This window comes from Stegostoma tigrinum, chromosome 15 (genome assembly GCF_030684315.1).
Source record: "Stegostoma tigrinum isolate sSteTig4 chromosome 15, sSteTig4.hap1, whole genome shotgun sequence".
Taxonomy (NCBI): domain Eukaryota; kingdom Metazoa; phylum Chordata; class Chondrichthyes; order Orectolobiformes; family Stegostomatidae; genus Stegostoma; species Stegostoma tigrinum.
The window spans coordinates 68,083,452-68,102,690 of record NC_081368.1 but is presented as its reverse complement, the minus strand read 5'-3'; the positions used below and the strand labels follow the sequence as shown (position 1 = coordinate 68,102,690).

General features: G+C 41.6%; 1 pseudogene; it reads left to right on the top strand.

The window, feature by feature from the left end:
• Nucleotides 1-19,239, top strand: part of LOC125459000 (sodium- and chloride-dependent neutral and basic amino acid transporter B(0+)-like) — a 66,953-nt pseudogene that overhangs the window by 26,510 nt on the left and 21,204 nt on the right.

The window sequence follows — 19,239 nt, the reverse complement described above, 5'->3', positions numbered from 1 at the left end:
TAGACTTGATCTTTTCTGTCTTACATAGCTGCTTCCCCACAGACACGTGTAACTGCGACATGAGATCCAGCAATGTTGCCTTCCTGTTAGAACTGAACTCTTTAACTTATCAGAAATTTCTGCCATTTTTCACCCTTTACACTAATTCATATTCATTTACTTATAAGTGACAATATCACAATTCTATTGGTCTTACATTTATCAGTGATTTTCCGATAGACTTTCTCCCTTATAAGATCTCTCTTTTTCTGGAATACTATGACCAATATGATAGGCAATAACCTCTCACTTCTCAATTGTAGCCAAATGTACTCTGTATCTCTGCCTCAAATCACATCAATCATCCATTTCCAACACTTCTCTAGTCACTACTACTGTACCTCCCATTTTCTTTCTCCATCATTTTCTGAATATCACATATTCATGAAAATTAAATGCTTTGTCCTTACCACTGATAAAAACCCTCCTTCTTTTAAATGCACAGCCAATTGTTTCCAAATGACTGATTATTCATAGCTCACAAACACTCCATGTATGCTCCTATTGCTCAGGCTGCACTAAGTTCCTGCAAGGAATGGTTGCTGGTTGACTTTGCTTGATTTCTCTAACAACAGGTCATCATTGGTTTGTTTCTTCTTATTGTTATACATTATATTTCTGAATACTTCTTTGAGTAGGCAACAAGGGTAAGATACCTGGAGTCAGATGGACAGGAAATGTCTACATCTGCATATGTTTGAACTTTTCTTAACACAAAACTGCTTCCCTCATCAATAAATGGTATAAGTGGATGGACAAATGACAACAGAAATTGTATTACTAGATAATAAAATGTGAGGCTGGATGAACACAGCAGGCCAAGCAGCATCTCAGGAGCACAAAAGCTGACGTTTCGGGCCTAGACCCTTCATCAGAGAGAGTCTAGGCCCGAAACGTCAGTTTTTGTGCTCCTGAGATGCTGCTTGGCCTGCTGTGTTCATCCAGCCTCACATTTTATTATCTTGGAATTCTCCAGCATCTGCAGTTCCCATTATCTCAGAAATTGTATTACTGACTGGCAACCAGTCAACATTTGTCTGTTTAACTGTTTAAAACATTTTTAAGTACATTATCTCTAAACTAAACTCTTGTTCCTACTACCCTTTTAAGGTGTGGGGTGAGCTATGTTTCTATATGGCATTATTTCAAACATTTCCTACTGTTGCATCCTTGCCTACAGTCTGTACTACCTGTTTGCTTCCTTCCAATCGCCCCTGCCGTGGGCAGACTGCTTCAGTTGTTGGGGAGCAGATGAAACATGCAGCAGGATTCCTAAAGGTACAGTACTCACTTCGATTGGGGAAAGTATAGACACCACCTGTTCATTATTCATTCTGTCAGATTGAATGAGGGAGACAAGTGGACAATACTTTTAGTGACCATCCTGATTGTCATCATCTAGCAGAAAGGTTTGGATAGAAAATAGCAGCACAATGAAAAGAAAAGAAAGAAAAGAAACAAAAAAAAGAGAAATACGACACAGGAAGAGGCCCTCCGGCCCTCCAAGCCTGTGCTGGTCATCATGCCCTGGCTAAGCTAAGAAACAAACCTTCTGTCCTTATTCAGTCCATATCCCTCTATTTCCTCTCTATTCATGTAACCATCCCCAGATGGCTCTGAAATGTTGCCAACATGCCTGCTTCCAACACCTCCTCTGGCAGTGCATTCCAGGCTCCTACCACTCTGTGTGAAAAACTCTCCTCTCACACCTCCCTTGAACTGTTGCCCTCTCAGCTGGAACCTGTACCCCTTGTAATTGAAATTTCAACCCTGGGAAAATGCCTCTGGCTATCCACCCGATCTATGCCTTTCATTATTTTGTAGACCTCTATCAGGTCTCCTCTCAGCTGCCATCTTTCCAGTGAAAACTATCCTAGTCTTTTTGACCTTTCCTCATAGCCAATGCCCTCAAGACTGAGCAACATCCGAGTGAAAGTTCTCTGCACTCTTTCCAAATCTTTCACGTCCTTCTGGTAATGTGGCAACTAAAACTACACACAATACGCCAAATGCTGCCGAACAGGTGTTTTATATAGCTGTAATATGTTTTGCCAACTCTTGAACTCCATGCCCTGGCCAAAGAAGGCAAGCATACTATGTGCCTTCTTAATCACTTTGGGCACAAGTGTTGTCACTTTTGGGGAACTGTGGACCTGCACACCCAGATATTTATTCCCTTGCCTTCCACATAATCTGGGATAGATTCCATCTGGCTCTGGGGACTTGTCTACCTTAATGCAATTTCGGATACCCAAAACTTCTTCCTTCGATATATTGGCTTTCCCTAGAGTATTCACACACTCATCCCTGACCTCAACATCAGTCAGGTCCTTCTCCTTGATGAGTACTGATACAAAGTACTCATTAAGGATCTCTCCCACTTCCACTGGGTCCATGCATAACTTACATCCTTTATCCTTGAGGGGGCCTACTCCTTCACTTTCTACCCTCTTTCTTCTAATGTGTGCATAAAAAGCCTTGGGATTCTCCTTGACCCTGTTTGTTAAAGGCATTTCATGCCCCTTTTAGCTTTCCTAATTTTGTGTTTAATTTCCTTCCTAATTTCCCTATACTCCTCAAGGGCTTTGTTAGTTTGTAGTTGCCAAGACCTATTGTGTGCTTGCTTTTTCCTTTTGACTAAGTCCACAATTTCTCTTGTCATCCATGGTTTCTGAATCCTGCCATTCCTATCCTTCAGTTTTGCAGGGACATGCATATCCTGCACTTTAAACAACTGGTCTTTAAATGCCTCCCACGTGCCAGGCATAGATTTGCCCTCAAATAATTTCACCCAATTCACATTCCCAGTTCTTGTCTAATTTGGATGTAATTAGCCCTTGCCCAATTAAGCACCCTCACCCAAGAGCCACTCTTGTCCTTGTTCATGACTACTCAAAACTTTATGGAATTACAGTCACTAAGCCTTGACACCAGTTCCTCTGCAATATTCCGATCAGTCATGGTGACTGCACTGGCATCTCCCAGAATTCCTCTCAGTGACATCTCTGTTGCTCTCTGATTCAATGTCACTGAGTAACTGGTATAGTGATGATAATGTTACAATCGTATATTGTATATGACAAAATCTTTAAAGGAAACTAATTGTTGGTGGACTGCACTTATCCACCTAGTTTGTGTTTTGTAGATTGGGGAAAGACTTTGAGAAATGAAAACAGAAGTTGCTAGAAAAGCTGAGAGGGTCTTGCAGCATCTGTGAAGAAAAAGTCAAAGTTAACGTTTTGGGTTCAGTGACCCTTTCTCAGAACTAATGGTAGCTAGGAAAATGTCAGTTTATATAAGGAAGATAGGAATGGGGAGGGAGCAGGGAGTAAAGACTTTGTGGAGTCAATATTACAGTCAATTAAAATTGAAACTCTCATTGAAATAACTCCACAGAGGCTAGTATCCTGTCACCAAGTCCCTTTATTTACAAGTGGAAAGTCCTTGATTCTGGCATAGCTTCATCAGAGTCAGAAGGCAGAGTGCCAGAATCTCTGATACACCTCTTTTTTATCTGTCAGCCAATGCTCCCTGAGTAGACTAGTTTAACGGCCCCAATCACGGATCTCATATTCTATGGTGCCCACCTAGCTGACCTCATTACAATCATTAAATCTGTCCCCTCCGAGGGGATGTAGGTCGGTCCTTTTCTTTCGGAGAGCTTCCCGGAATGTTTTAGCACTGCATCAGGTTCTTCTGTCTCAGCGTTCAATGTGGGCAGCGAGTAACTGTGACCTCACCTCTTGCACCAGGAATGCCTTGGTAGAAATTCATTCTCTCCTTCCACCAGCAAAGGCGCCGATGCACAACATCCAACATGTCCATCTTGAATTCAGAAGTCTCATCAACGCTTGACCGAGAGGATGAACCCATGACTGTTGGCGGTTCTGAGGGGCAGGGTACACTTTGCTCCTGCACCATTTGCAAGTTTGCAGCTTTCATAAAGGCCCATATGCTAGTTCAGGGCCATTGCACTGATCCAAACTTTGTACATCACTGCCTCCCGACCGCATGGCGATCATGCCCCTTACCCATACAGAGCCATTTCCATGGTTCCTACACCAAATCCTTTGGTAAACTGTTTCTCTTGCTTGGCAGAATCTTGAGTTCAGCATTGGTGCCCCTGATGCTGTTTCACCCTCCCAGCTCTGGGAAAATCAGATTTAAACTGGTGCATGTAGAGGGCAGTGCGTGTATGGAATGAGCTGCCAGAAGATGTGGTGGAGGTTGAAACAAGAACAATATTTAAAAAGCATCTGCTTGAGTTCATGAATAGGAAGGACTTAGAGGGATATGGTCCAAATGCTAGCAAATGGGACTAGGTTAATTTCAGATATCTTGTTGGCATGGAAGAGTTGGACCAAAGAGTCTGCTTCCGTGCTATACAACTCTATAACTCTTTCTCATTAAGGGATAACCTAGTTAAAAATCACAGCACAGCTTCCCCTGGTTCTCAAATTGCTCAGTAAAAGCAATAGCACCTCAGAATTTAAGGAACCTGGGGATTTAATATTCCTTAACTAAATCTGTCGACTCTTGAAAGGTTTTAGTATCTGGTCCCTCAGGGCAAGTAGGCCCCTGTTCACAGAAAAAGTTGTGGCTCTACAAGCTGTCAGGAGAATTAATCATTGCTTTTCATCTGCCCCAATATTATTGGCCTGGGAAAAAGAATGCATTCTTTCAATATAGTCAACTCAGTCTTCAATTGCAATCTCAAACAAGCCATGCTTCCTAATGACGGCTGATGCAAGAAATACTTACCCTAACTCAAAGATGACTGTTGTGAGCAAGTTTCTTCAGGAACATGCTTTACTATCATCACTACTGAAATAACTGCAGAGAGGCCGGTATCCCGTCACAAAGTCAAACTTTGGTTACATGTGGAAAATGCTTAACTCTGGCACAGCCTCATCAGAGTCAACACCCAGAGTGTGAGAATCTTTGACACTCCTCTTTTTATCTGAGAGCCAGGGCTCGCTGATTGGGCCAGATTAAGAGCCCAAATCAGGGGCCATAACATATAATGCCATGATCTATTCTTGTGCTTGCTAGTATTGGACAACGCCAAATAAAATCTATCATCAGGCACAGAGTGAGCACCTAAACTAGAGTATACAGACTGCACTGCTGTGTTCTGGCCCATCTGCAACTTCATCAATGCAATCAAAGACAGATAACCCTGATTATGTAATGAGAAATTGAAAGTATTGTTCCCAGTGAAATATAATTCTAAAAAAAAAATCTATATTTTCCAGGTCCACTGTGCAATCTCTCTCTGGATGATAGATATTTTGGAATTGTAAAGACAATATGCCTGCAGACAAACAATGAAACTTGCCCGAGTGGATCAGAAATCTTCATTCCCCAACAGGTTCTGAATGAGCAATATTGGGAGTAAGTACATTGCTGCAGATGACTGTACCTGTGGCCTGCACAGCTGGGCCAGTAGCTCCTGCTGAGAAGATTGGTTGGTAAATGTTCTGTTTATTGAGAGGGAAATGGTTGGATTTTGACTGAAGTATTATTTGTCATACAGCTGTTGAAAAATAAAATTGCAACAGGGATCCTTTCAATAACTGAAAATGTGTGTGTGTTAGCGTACATATCTGCACCTGGGCACATGGGTTTGAATTCTACCATGACACATATTAATTGTACAACATTTAAATGAATAATTTCAAAAGAACAAGGGCAGACTTGCCTGGAAAGAACTAGAAACAGGAGTTTATCAGAAAAGGTGGTTGATAAACAGTGATGGATGTTTTAAAAAACAGTTCACGACTCACAACAAAGATATATCTTTGTGAAGATGAAAGATTCTTGGAAGGGAATAAGCCAATCAGTGCTAATCATGGAAGTTAATGATAGTATCAAATGGAAAGAAACAAACATGTAAAATGTGGCAAGGATCCATGGTAAGACAAATGAATGGCAAAAAAATTCAACTGAAGATGACCTAAAACTCAATAATGAAAGACAAAATTAATTTTAAGTTAAACTAGCAAGTAGTGTAAAAACAGACAATAAGCACTTCTTCAAAAGGAAGAAGGAGGTCAAGCAAACATAGCAAATAAGCTGGGGAAGTAATAATGGGGACCCAGGAGATAGCAAAGGAGTTGAATAAATAAAACCAAAAGAACTGTAGATGCTGGAAATCAGAAACAACAACAAAAATTGCTAGAAAAGTTCAGCTAGTCTGGCATCATCTGTGGAGAGAAATAAGCACCGAAGAAGGGTCAATCAACTCAAAACATGCATTATCACCCGCAGGCAATAAACTTTTCAAAATGTAGCACTGCGTATTTTCCAGATTAAATTCCATCTGCAATTTTTCCACCCAATTCTCCAACATATTTATATCTTGCTGTAGCCTCTGTTAACCCTCCTCCCTATCTGTAGCTCCCCAATTTTTGTCTCTTCCACAAACCTATTAATCAGAACACCTACATTCTCCTTCAAACCATTTATATATATTGCAAATAACGGAGGTCCCAGCACTGACTCAGGTGGAACAACAGATCTCAGCCAGAAAAAAAATATCCTTCCACTGCTAGTCTCTGTCACCTTCTCAAAAAGCTAGTCAAATTTGTGAGACACTGCATACCACCAGACTATATTTTTTCCAAAAATTAATAAATTCTGTCCATAAGAATCTTCTCTAATAATTTCCTTCTCACTGATGCAAGGCTAAAGGGCCTGTAATTTCCCTGATTATCCTCATTGCCTTTCTCAAATGAAGGACGAACTTGCTTACTGTCCATCTTCTGGGACCTCTCCTGTAACTAAAGAGGACACAAAGATTTCATACAGGAACCCAACAATTTCCTCCCTTAATTCCCTCATGTAATCTGGGATAGATCCTATTAAGGTTCTGTACTTTATAGTACTTTCACCAGAGGACTACTCCTCATCCATGCTCATAAGTAATTTAAAACTTGCAGAATTATGGTCACTCTTCCTGAAAGGTTCCCTCACAGAAACTTTGATCACTTACCGGGGCTCATTCCCCACTACTTAGGTCTACTATGGCCACTTTCCAAGTTGGATTAATTACATATTGCTTCAAGAAACCATCCTGGGCATGTCTAACAAATTCCCACCCACTATCCAAGCCCCTGGCACTAGGGGAGTCCTAGTCTATCTGGGGGATAATAAAATCAGCCAGCACAACAATCTTATTACTTTCACATTTTCCATAACGTTTCCACATATCTGTTCATTCATCACCCACTGGCTGTTGGGAGGTCTGTCGTCCAATCCCATCAAAGCGATTGTGCCTTTCCTATTCCTGAGCTCTACCCAAGTGACCTTGGTTTGATAAGCCCTCCAAGGTGTCAAGGTTGGCTGTTAATCCTATACAAGGCTGAGACTGACAGATTTTTAGTCGGTGAGGGAATCAAAGGTTATAGAGAAAAGGCAGGAAAATTAATTTAATAATTATTTGATCAACCAATTACCTCGTTGAATGGTGAAGCAAATTCAATGGGCTCAGTAGCCTACTTCTGCTTCTGTGCTTTATGATCTGTATTCACAACAGAAGAAACTAAAGTTACCAGAAATAGATGAAAACAAGGGATTTTAAAAAAGACGAATTTCAGAATAACAGTGAAGGATAAATTGAATAGATTTTAAAAACTAAAACCAAACAAATATGTTGTGGAGATAATGATTATGTTGGTTATGAATTTCCAAAATTTGTTAGATTCTGGAATGGTCCCATGAAACTGGAAATTAATAAATGTTCAAGAAAGAAGAAAAAATTCTACAATGTCTTATTAAGGATGCCCTACTTTGAACCACAATGTCTATGCTCGAATCATACCCTCTTCAGAGGTGTGTCATAACATGACTGAACGGAGTGATTGCAAATACCTTGAAATTGGTAGTCTGATTGGACAAAGGCAGCATTGCCTTACCAAGGGGAAATCCATGAAATAATTGAAGCTGTCAGCTGTAATTTATAGAGTAGATAAAGATGAGGGCATTGCAATTGTATGTTTGAAGTTCCAATATGCATTTGATAAGTTGCTATACAAATGGTTACTCTGCAAGATTAGGATTCCTGATCTTGGACAATCTGTTCAAAAAGGAGGAAGGTTTGTTTAATGGTAAAGAAATCGGGGTAAAGGACATTTTCAGGCTGTGACAAGTGGATTGGCCCAAGCCATAACAGCAGCTATGGCCTCAGCTATTTACACTCCATATCATTGGGAGGAGCCTTGTGCCCCACCCACGGTGGTTCTGTACTTAGGGAGCAAGAGATTGGCAGCTGGAAACCACATTTCTGCCTCCACCCCAATAAAATACAGGGTGGGAGAGCCCATTAATGGCTTTTCTGCCTTGATGCCAATTGAATTAGCATAAAATGCATCTTTAAGGCATCATTATGCCTCTACTGTTGTTAATGAAAACCCTTTATTCAAAATCCATGCTTCAGATACCCTCCCTCAACTGTTCTCTCCTGAACTCCTTCCTGTAATTCTATTTTGCATTACTTACCCATGCCTCAATGATATGAGGTCTCAGGTGGGTGTTGACTTGGATGCAACCATTAGTTCCTCAGCGGTGTTACTGAATACAAGTTCAGCCGTAGGTGTTAAACCACAAGAATTCTGACTTTGATCTCTTGGATCCCATAGAAATGATCACCACTGTCCCATTAAATGTTTGCATGGCACAGGATGTTTAGCCTGTTTGGAAAAGAAATAGTATAGGGCTTTCACTGGCTCTACCAACCTCACAAGATTCTGACCCATGCTGGAAATGATATGAGATCTGGAGAAACTCTAAATTTTCTGGCAATGCAATTTCCCAGCAGTGGCTAAAGACAGGTTTCCTTCCTTAAATATATTACTGAACCATACAGGTAATAATAAGCATGCAATGAATGAAGAAAAATATCCTTACATGTAACATTATCTATTTTTGTTTCCTGCAGTAAAATGGTTTTACGGCATTCCAGTTCAATGGATGAGACTGGGGAGATAGTCTGGTATTTAGTCATCTGCCTGCTCCCGACCTGGCTGCTAGCAGGGGCAGCATTATCAAAAGGAACCAAATCGTCAGGAAAGGTAAATGATTGCTGATCAAACTACAGATTTCTATGACATTTGTGAAGTGGCTGGCTTATCTCCCAGGTGATGTTACCAGTGGCTGCCTGGGGAGTGGGAGATCCATAATTCATCTGGAGGCCTGTGACCAGCAGTGTGTCCTAAGGATCTGTGTTGCTTTTTATCCTTTATCGAAAATAATTTTGAATGTGAACACAGGAGCTGTGGTTAGAAAGCTTGCAGATGATATCAAAATTGGAGGCGTAATGGACAGCGAAGAAGGTTACCTCAGAGTACAATGGGATCTTGATCAGATGGGCCAATGAGCCGAGGAGTGGCAGTTGGAGTTTAATTTAGATAAATGTGAGGTGCTGCATTTTGGAAAGTGAAATCAGGGCAGGACTTAAATACTTATCAGTAAGGTCCTGGGGAGTGTTGCTGAACAAAGAGATCTTAGAGTGTGGGTTCATAGTTCCTTGAAAGTAGAGCTGCAGATAAATAGGATAATGAAGAAGCCATTTGAAGTGTTGGTCTTCATTGGTCAGTGCATTGAGCACAGGAGTTGGGAGGTAATGTTACGGCTATACAGGACATTGGTTAGATCATTTTTGGAATTTAGTGTGCAATTCTGTTCTCCCTACTACTGGGAGAATGTTGTGAAACTTGAAAGAATTCAGAAAAGACTGACAAAAATATTGCCAGGGTTGGAAGGTTTGAACTATAGGGAGAGACTGAATGGACTGGGGCTATTTTCCCTGGAAAGACAGAGGATGAGGCGTAACCTTAGAAAGGTTTATAAGAGCATGGATAGGATAAATAAACAAGGTCTTTTCCTCAGGTTTGGAGAAACCAAAACCAAACTCATTTTTTTATTTCACCTTTTCGGTAATTCTGTCCTGTGTTCTTTCGGACTGTGTGTTCATTGTTAGTATCTCTCTAGCATCCCAGTATTGTGTCTCACATTGATCCTTTTCTCAATCTCTGTGTTTTGTGCTGGTATTATTTTCTCCTCTTCTGTGATCTTCCCAAACATCATTGAGGGTGGCACAATGGCTCAGTGGTTGGCACTGCAGTCTCACAGCACCAGGGACCCAGGTTCGATTCCAGACTCAGGCAACTGTCTGTGCAGAATTTGCACAGTCTGTGTGGGTTTCCTCCGGGTGCTCCGGTTTCCTCCCACAGTCCAAAGATGTGCAGGGTAGGTGGATTGGCCATGCTAAGTTGTCCGTAGTGTTCAGGGGTGTGTGGGTTATAGGGGAATGGGGATGGGTCTGGGTGGGATATATCAAGGAGCATTGTGGACTTGTTGGGCCGAAGGGCCTGTTTCCACACCGTAAGGAATCTAATCTACCTCTTGTATATATTTCTTATACCGTCTGACTCTGTGACACACTCAGTTTTTATTGCGTTATTTAAAAGCTTTGTTTCTTTCAGTTTCATCTCACTTCCCACATCAACGTGGTTTAACTCCTATTATCTAATGTTGTTATCAAAGATTACTTCTGTTTGAATTGGAAAAAGTAAGTCTGAAATCTTGAGATGAGTGAATTTGAAATTTCTGAAGCAGAGGACAAAATGTTTCAGCTTTGAAACAAAATTCCTTTTTGTACAGGCTGGGATTATGGGTAATCCCTGACCAAATATGGAGTTGGTAAGTATTTGAAGTTTGTTTCCTTTACTAAATTTACTTCGCAGATTGCTATTAATTCTTGTCATTTTAATCATCCATCACTCAACATCACACATCACCCATAGTCTCAGTCTGGACAATAAGGTCAGGCATCACCTAAGGAGGTTATGGTGAACCGTTTTTTTTAAACACTGCCTCAGTCTCAGCTGGGTTATTGTGTCCAGTCCTGGGTACTGCACTGCACAAGAAGTGAAGTAATTGGAGTGGGTTCAGAAAAGGCTGATGGGAATGATTCCAGGGATTGAGGTCCGGACACCCGGAAGAATTGCCGAAGCTGTTACAGTTCTCTTTTGAACTGAAAGAGTTGAAAGGAGGTTTGACAGAGCTGTTCAAAATCATGGTGGGTTTGGTCAGAATAGACTGACAGAAACTGTTCGAATTGGTGGAAGGCTCAAGAAACAGGGTCAAGATTTAAATGGATTTGCAACATACCCAAAGTGACATGACTAATTAAATTATGTTATGCAGTTATTCAGCAAAAGGTAGAGTATTACACATATGGTCAAATGCCTGAGCAATTTTTGAAACATATCACACACTCATCTCACATAATCCGATCCCCTCAACCCCTTAGTGTCTAGACCCTGACCAGAGGCCCTGCACCTCTTCAACTGTCCCCAGCTTCTCTTAGAGACGTGACATTACCCCCCAATCTCTGACGATGACCACACTCTCCTGCTCACTGTTAGCATTGAACTTCCCATCCCCTGCCCCACCCCATCACCCATTCCTAATGTCACTGCTGCTGGACCTGACATTCAAAATTGCTCCCTTCCCTCCAAATGCCTTTAAACACCACATTATTCAGCTAAATCCATTGTTATGCTGCACCATCACACCTTACCCACTTGGCACCCTACATCGACTCAGCTGTTACCTTATCTACCTGGCACCCTGCTTCAATCGACAATGTACCTTGCATAGCTATCCTTTTGTATATCTGCACCCTTAAGGATACACGTATCCCATTTAGCTGGCACGCTACTCCTATAAGTCAAGCATCTTACCCTCCCTGAACCCTAACACACAATTACACATCTGCCAATGTGGTATACTGCATCCACTGTACCCGGTGCGGCTTCCTCTACATTGGGGAAACCAAGCGGAGGCTTGGGGACCGCTTTGCAGAACACCTCCGCTCAGTTCGCAACAAACAACTGCACCTCCCAGTCGCAAACCATTTCCACTCCCCCTCCCATTCTCTTGATGACATGTCCATCATGGGCCTCCTGCACTGCCACAATGATGCCACCCGAAGGTTGCAGGAACAGCAACTCATATTCCGCCTGGGAACCCTGCAGCCATATGGTATCAATGTGGACTTCACCAGTTTCAAAATCTCCCCTTCCCCCACTGCATCCCTAAACCAGCCCAGTTCATCCCCTCCCCCCACTGCACCACACAACCAGCCCAGCTCTTCCCCCCCACCCACTGCATCCCAAAACCAGTCCAACCTGTCTCTGCCTCCCTAACCGGTTCTTCCTCTCACCCATCCCTTCCTCCCACCCCAAGCCGCACCCCCAGCTACCTACTAACCTCATCCCACCTCCTTGACCTGTCCGTCTTCCCTGGACTGACCTATCCCCTCCCTACCTCCCCACCTACACCCTCTCCACCTATCTTCTTTACTCTCCATCTTCGGTCCGCCTCCCCCTCTCTCCCTATTTATTCCAGTTCCCTCCCCCCATCCCCCTCTCTGATGAAGGGTCTAGGCCCGAAACGTCAGCTTTTGTGCTCCTGAGATGCTGCTTGGCCTGCTGTGTTCATCCAGCCTCACATTTTATTATCTTGGAATCTCCAGCATCTGCAGTTCCCATTATCTCTGACACAATTACATTATGCGCTTACTGTTTGACAGCAGCTGGAAAAATAGCTGTCAGGAACCTTAAAATGTCAGGAGACAGCAGCTGACTGCTGTGAAAACGGGTCATGGTTTGACTTCCTCTGATAGCCTCTGTGCTGTAACAGAACTGTCTGGATGGAAATGTGGCTTCACATTTCTGAGGGGACCCAGAGTTGAATCTCCCTCTCAGCAATTAGGAGCTCCATTCATTCATTAATGAAAAAGGAGTGGTGTAGCATAGTGTGTGAAAGTCTTCTTCCCTGGAAAGTCCAGCTCATTATAATCCCTGATGTCTTCTGCAAAAGCTGCTAATTGAATGCTTTTGAAGTAATTTTTTATACTGTAACATTTTAATTTGGTTTTATGATCAGGCATATGGCAGATTTTGTCAAACAGGAGAACTAGCAGATTGAGCACCAGAGTCAGTCTGTGCTGTGATTGAGTGTACAGGCTCTACCTCTGTGTTGTGATCCATCTATAACCTTGCCCATGTAATCAAAATGATTAACTGATGCAGTCAGAGTGAAACAGTGACTCTGGTTATTATTGAAATAGAATCCAATATTTATAATATTGAAACACGTTCCACATTTCCAGATCTACTCTGCAATTTCACTCTCGATGGTGGATGTTTTGAAATTGTTAATACAACATGGTTGCAGGCAAACAATGAAACATGTCCAAATGGTTCAGAAATCTCCATTCGTCACCAGGGTCCGAGTGAGCAATACTGGGAGTAAGTACATTGCTGCACCAATAATCTGCACAGCTGGGCCAGTAACTTCTCTTGGGATGTTTATTTTGTGAATGCCCTGTTAAGTGAGAGGGAAGCTGTTTGATTTTCATAGAGAGTTTATTAATATCATTTGCTTCATTGCATTTTTATATCAAAGCTTTATTGCCATGGGCTCTTTACGAGTTAAAAGCCTTCTGGTTTCAAAACATTGACAACATTTATACCTCAAAAGGTTTTTTTTTAGTTCATCAAGGGAAGTATTCACCACCAGAATTCCAAAACATTAAATGTTTTAAATTATCAATGACCAATGACCTTTTAATTATGATAAGGTCTTGCATTTAACACATAGACTTGGGAACTGTATTTAGATTAACTGTCTGGAAGCAGATCCCATATTGAACAATATGAAGGAGCTGATTTCATTGGGAGACAGAATGATTAAATCAGATAATTTTAACAGTTCAATTTTAGGCAGTCAGTGAAACTCTGTCAGAAGCTTCTTCAAAGCAAATCTGCTGTCTGATGGACCACATTAGCACTCGCTGTTTAAACAAGGATCTATATTAAAGAGCAATAGGAATAGTGACAGGGGTCAGAAAGAATATCAAATTTCCCCTAAACTCTTTGGAACAATTTTTTTAAAGACACACGCAAGCTTTATGATGTTCAAATCTAAATTATTTATTTCAATAAATACTTAGTTGCTTTGTAAATGTGAGCAATGAATTTTATCCTGACACAAGATGCTCTTGTTTATCTTCTTCAGTAAGATAGTTTTACACCGTTCCAGTTCAATGCATGAGACTGGGGAGATAGTCTGGGATTTAGCTCTCTGTTTGTTTCTGGCCCAGTTGATAGTTGGACTGGTGTTATCGAAAGGAACCAAATCATCAGGAAAGGTAATTGATTGGGGATGAATAGAGTTATAATTAATGACAAAGTATGGATTTATGAAATAAAGAAACTAGAATTGATAAATCATTTGTAGAGGGGCTGGATTATCTCCCAGGTGATAAGGAGTAATCATTGGGACAAAACAATAAAATACTGGTATTGCACAATAGCTTATGTAGTTTTAAGCCTGTTGGAAAGTATCACAGCACGTGACATTCCAGTATAATGTTACCCACCTCTCTTTCAATAGTTATTAATGTTGGAGGACTATGTTGTAGTAGCCCTGTAGTAATTACTGTTGGCAGAATCTATTACTGACATAAGCCACGTGACCTATGATGAAATATAGTGCAGAAAATCAACATCAGGAACAACTGGCTGATGTATCTGTCAAGTGAGGAGGTGAGTTTCTTACTAGGCAGTGACAAGTTGTGAATTAAGGGCTTGTAGCTTGTTTAATGCCTTATTAATGATACAAATTGCTTATTAACATCCAGTTTCCCATTTTACCAAATATGCCAAACAAGCAAAATGTTGTGAATTCTTGAGCTGAAAATCAGAGCGAGTAACTGGTGACTTCAGATCGCTACTGGCTGTGAACAGCTTCCATGTTGCTCACCGTCAAACAGCACAATCCAGGAGTCCTCATCCACAAACACTGTCAGCTAGTATTTGCCAATGCTTCATGACCATTATGGGATGTGGTGAGGCCAACATTTATTGCTCATCACTAATTGCCCGGGGGAAGCTAAGGACCAACCTTATTGCTGTGGGTCTGGAGTCACGTGCAGGCCAAGACCAGGTCAGGATGGCAGATTTCCTTCCCCAAAGGTGTTGGTAAATGAGATGAGTTTTTCAAGCAATCAGCAATGGATTTATGGTCATCATTACATTCTTAATTCCAGGTTTTTGTTGCTTTTAAATTCCACCATATACTGTGGTGGAATTTGAACCTAGGTCCCCGGAACATTACTCGAGATTAATGTTGCAGTGATGATACACCACTAGGCCATTGTCTCCCCAATGAGCAATATGTCTCGCTGTATGGAGAGATGTGTGCAGCCCTCATCTGCAGGGTATTCATCCACTGACTGTTCTCATAGCGATGAACCTCTTTGGCCCTGTTGTGTTCCCAGTTTGTGACATGTGCACCCACAAATGCATCAGGACAGCACTTGCCTCACTGTTGGGACATGGATTGCATCACTGATGCCATCTGTATCCCAACGGTGGGGTAAGTGCTGCCACTCAGGCAATAGGATTCTGAAATATAGGATTCAGGCTTCCCCAACAAACAGGATGTCATCGACTGCTCACATGCAGCTATGAGATGGCCATATCACAACACTGCAGAATTTATCAACAGGAATGGTGTCGATTTCATTGGTGTTTAGGTAATATCTGAGAACTCTTACCGCTTCCTTGAGACACGTGCCTGTTACCTTGGTAGCTGCTTCATTTTCCCAGTACATTGATGACTGTATCAGTGTCATTTCTTGCTCTCACCACAAACTGGAAAAGTTCATTGATTTTGATTCCAATTTCCAACTTCCATAACCTTCACCTGATTCAGCTCTGAATCTCATCTTCCCTTTCCCGATGTCTGTGATTTATGGATATAGCCTTCCTAATTTTTACTCAAAAGCAACAACTCTCACAGCTACCTTTGACTATACTTCTTCACACCCTGCTTCCATCTCTGTCACATTGATCTGATGTTGCAGCCTTTCACACTGGCATTTCTGATATCGCTGGCTTTTCCTGAAACCATGAGTTCTTAATATGGACACATCCTACTCTCTGTTTTATTTTGCTATTGTTCTATTGACAAGTCAATGACCTGAAATGTTAACTCTGTTTCTCTCTCATTGCAGGCATTAGTTGACTTGCTGAGTACTTCCAAAAATTTTTTGTTTTGCTTTTGTTTCAGATATCCAGCATCTGCAATGTTTCGCTGAAGTAGCTTTAAGGTTATCTATGATATTATTATAAACCATACGGGCACTATTGGCTGGGCCAGTGTTTATTGGTCATTACTAACTGCCATTGAGAAGGTGGTAGTGAGCTGTGTTCTTGAACGACTGTAGTTGAACAGGTGTCAGGGCACCCTCAGTGTTGTTAAGGGGGAAGTTCCAGGATTTTAACCCAGCATCATTGAAGCAACAGTGACATATTTCCAAGTTGGGATGGTGAGTGGCTTGGAGGGTAAATTGCAAGTGGTGTTTTTCCCATGTGTCTGCTGCCTTTGTCCTTCTAGATGGCAGAGGTCATAGATTTGGAAAGTACCATCTGGAATTTGGCGAGTTACTTCTCTAAATCTTGTCTCTGGTATACGTAGCTGCCACAGTGCACAAGTATTAGAGGAAGTCAATATTTATGTTGGGGGATGGAAAACAAAGTCCAAATTTTTGAAAGATTTAATGTCATGAACAGTATGAATAACATTTTGTGTAGTGGTGATATTTATGTGGGTATTCCATTGAGATTTCAGGTAAATGGTGACCCTGAGTAGGTTGATAATGGTACACTTAGTTATGGCAATATGACTGAACTCCACTGGACTATGGCTTGATTCTCATTCGTTGGAGATGGTTGGAACAGGTGGCTCAGTGGTTCGCATTGCTTCCTCACAGCACCAGGGACCCAGGTTCAATTCAACCCTTGGTCTGTGGAGAGTTTGCACATTCTCCCTGTGTCTACGCTGGTTTCTTCAAAGTTCTCCGGTTTCCTTCCACAGTCCAAAGATGTGCAGGTTAGGTGGATTGGCCATGCTAAATTTCCCATAGTGTCCAGGGATGTGCAGGCTAGGTGGGTCAGCCATGGGAAATGCAGGACTTCCAGGATAGGGCGGCTCTTTGGAAGGTTGGTAGGGGCTTAATGGGCCAAATGACCTGTCTCCATGCTGTAGGGATGCTATGGTCATTGCCTGGCACTGAAATGCTGTGAATGTTGCTTACCTCAAGCTTAAGTGTTACCAAGTTTTACTGAATATGAACATGGGCTGCTTCAGTATCTGTGGATTTGGGAATGGTATCAAATTTTGTGCAATCATCAGCAAACTTCTGACATTATGAAAGGTTTAATGTCCACTTCTGACATTATTTTGGAGCAAAAATAAAAGCAATTGATAAAGCATTTGATGGTGGCTGTGCCTTGGTCCTGATCCTGAGCAACTCCTATAGAGAAGTCCTAGGTTTGAGTTGTTCAGTCCCTAGTCACCACAAACCATTTCCTTCATGCTTGGTCTGACTCCAGCCAGTGGAAAATTCTCCCCCCTCCGTTTCCCACCCTGCTGTTGGTTTCCATTCCCTTCTGTTTTACTAGGACTCATTGCAACCACACTCAGTCAAATGCTGCTGTGATGTCTCGGGCAGTCTCTCTCACCTCACCTCCAGAGTTTGGTTCAATTGACTTGGACCAAGGTTATAATAATGTCAGGAGCTGAGTGAGCCTGGAAGAACCTGAATTAAGCAGCTGATGAGTAAGTAACAGTTGATAGAACTATCAACTACCCCTTCCATCACTTCACTGATGGCCGAGAATTTACTGATGGGGCATTACTCAGTAAGGTTAGATTTGTTCTGCTTTTTGAAGATATGGTATACCTGGGCAACTTTCCACATTGTAATGGAACAACTTAGCTCCGCCTGCAACTAGTTCTGGTACATTGTCAAATCCTGCTCAGTAATAAGTGATTGTACGTGTATATTCATGTTTTTGATCCTCAAAAAAAATGTAATTACCCTCAACTGATTATCCTCATTTTGTTATTTCTATTATTATGTCTATGATTTTAGCACATTTTAAATGAGCACATTTATAACAAGGTCTCAGACTGTCTCAAGATGCAAACTCTGTGAACCGCATGCAAACACATCTGTTTGTGTACCCTCCATGTCACTATTTCTCTCCTGGTTGACTTCTGCTACTTTCAATGCACTGATGAGAATCCTGTTACTTTGCCATTTAGTTGGAAATATTATCTTTATTGCAAGGGGGGATGAAGTATAAATGGGGCAAGTCTTACTATAAAGGTACAGCATGTACTGCTTTGGTCTCCTTGTTTAAGGGGTGTATTTGTTTTAGAGACAATTCTGTCAACGTCTCTGGGCTAATTTCACAAATAAAAAGTTTATTCTATAAAAAATAACATGTTTGAGAAGTTTGGGCCTATACTAACAGGAACTTAGGAAACTGAGAAACTGTCTTCAAAAATTCTGAATGGTCTTAACAGGCTTTTTTCTCCACATGGGAGAATCTAGAACAGGGAGCTCAGTTCAAAATAAGGCGTCTCCTGGTAAGGTTGAGACGAAGAGGAATCTTTTCCATCGGCGTATTTTCAAAGTTTAAAATTCTCTTCCTCAGAATGCAGGAGAGGTTCGTTCATTGAATACATTCACGGCAGAATTTGATCATTTGTTGATTTACAAGAGAGTCAAGGTTAGCGAGAGGGCATGTGTTGAGGTGATCAGGCGCGAAAACAAACTTATGTTTAACATCTGAGCAGCAGGATCTAATTGCACGGTGGGGCAGGCTTGAGGGCCAAGTGGCCTAGTGCTGCTCCTTGATTTTATTTTCTCCTGGTGTAACAGTAATACAGGAAAATCTAACAAGCTTCACTCCATGTTCAGGTGGTTTATTTCACTGCAATATTCCCTCATGTGGTTCTAACCATACTCCTGATCCATGGACTTACACTGGAGGGAGCCTCTAAAGGAATCAATTTCTACATCGGAAGCCAATCAGACTTCTCCAAACTGGCTGCTGCTGAGGTAAATGCAGCAACATCAATGATTGAGCCTAAATTATATTTTTAGTCTGCTTGGGGTAGTCAATTTAAAATGAGGGTCTTACTCGTGAGTCCTTCATTAAATGTCAGAAAACTAGATTTAGTTATTGCAAAGTTTTAATTGAGCTTGTAATGAATTTAAAAGAGTCAGTTTAAGGTCTATATCATCCTGCCTTTAGCAAGGAACAGGGTCGG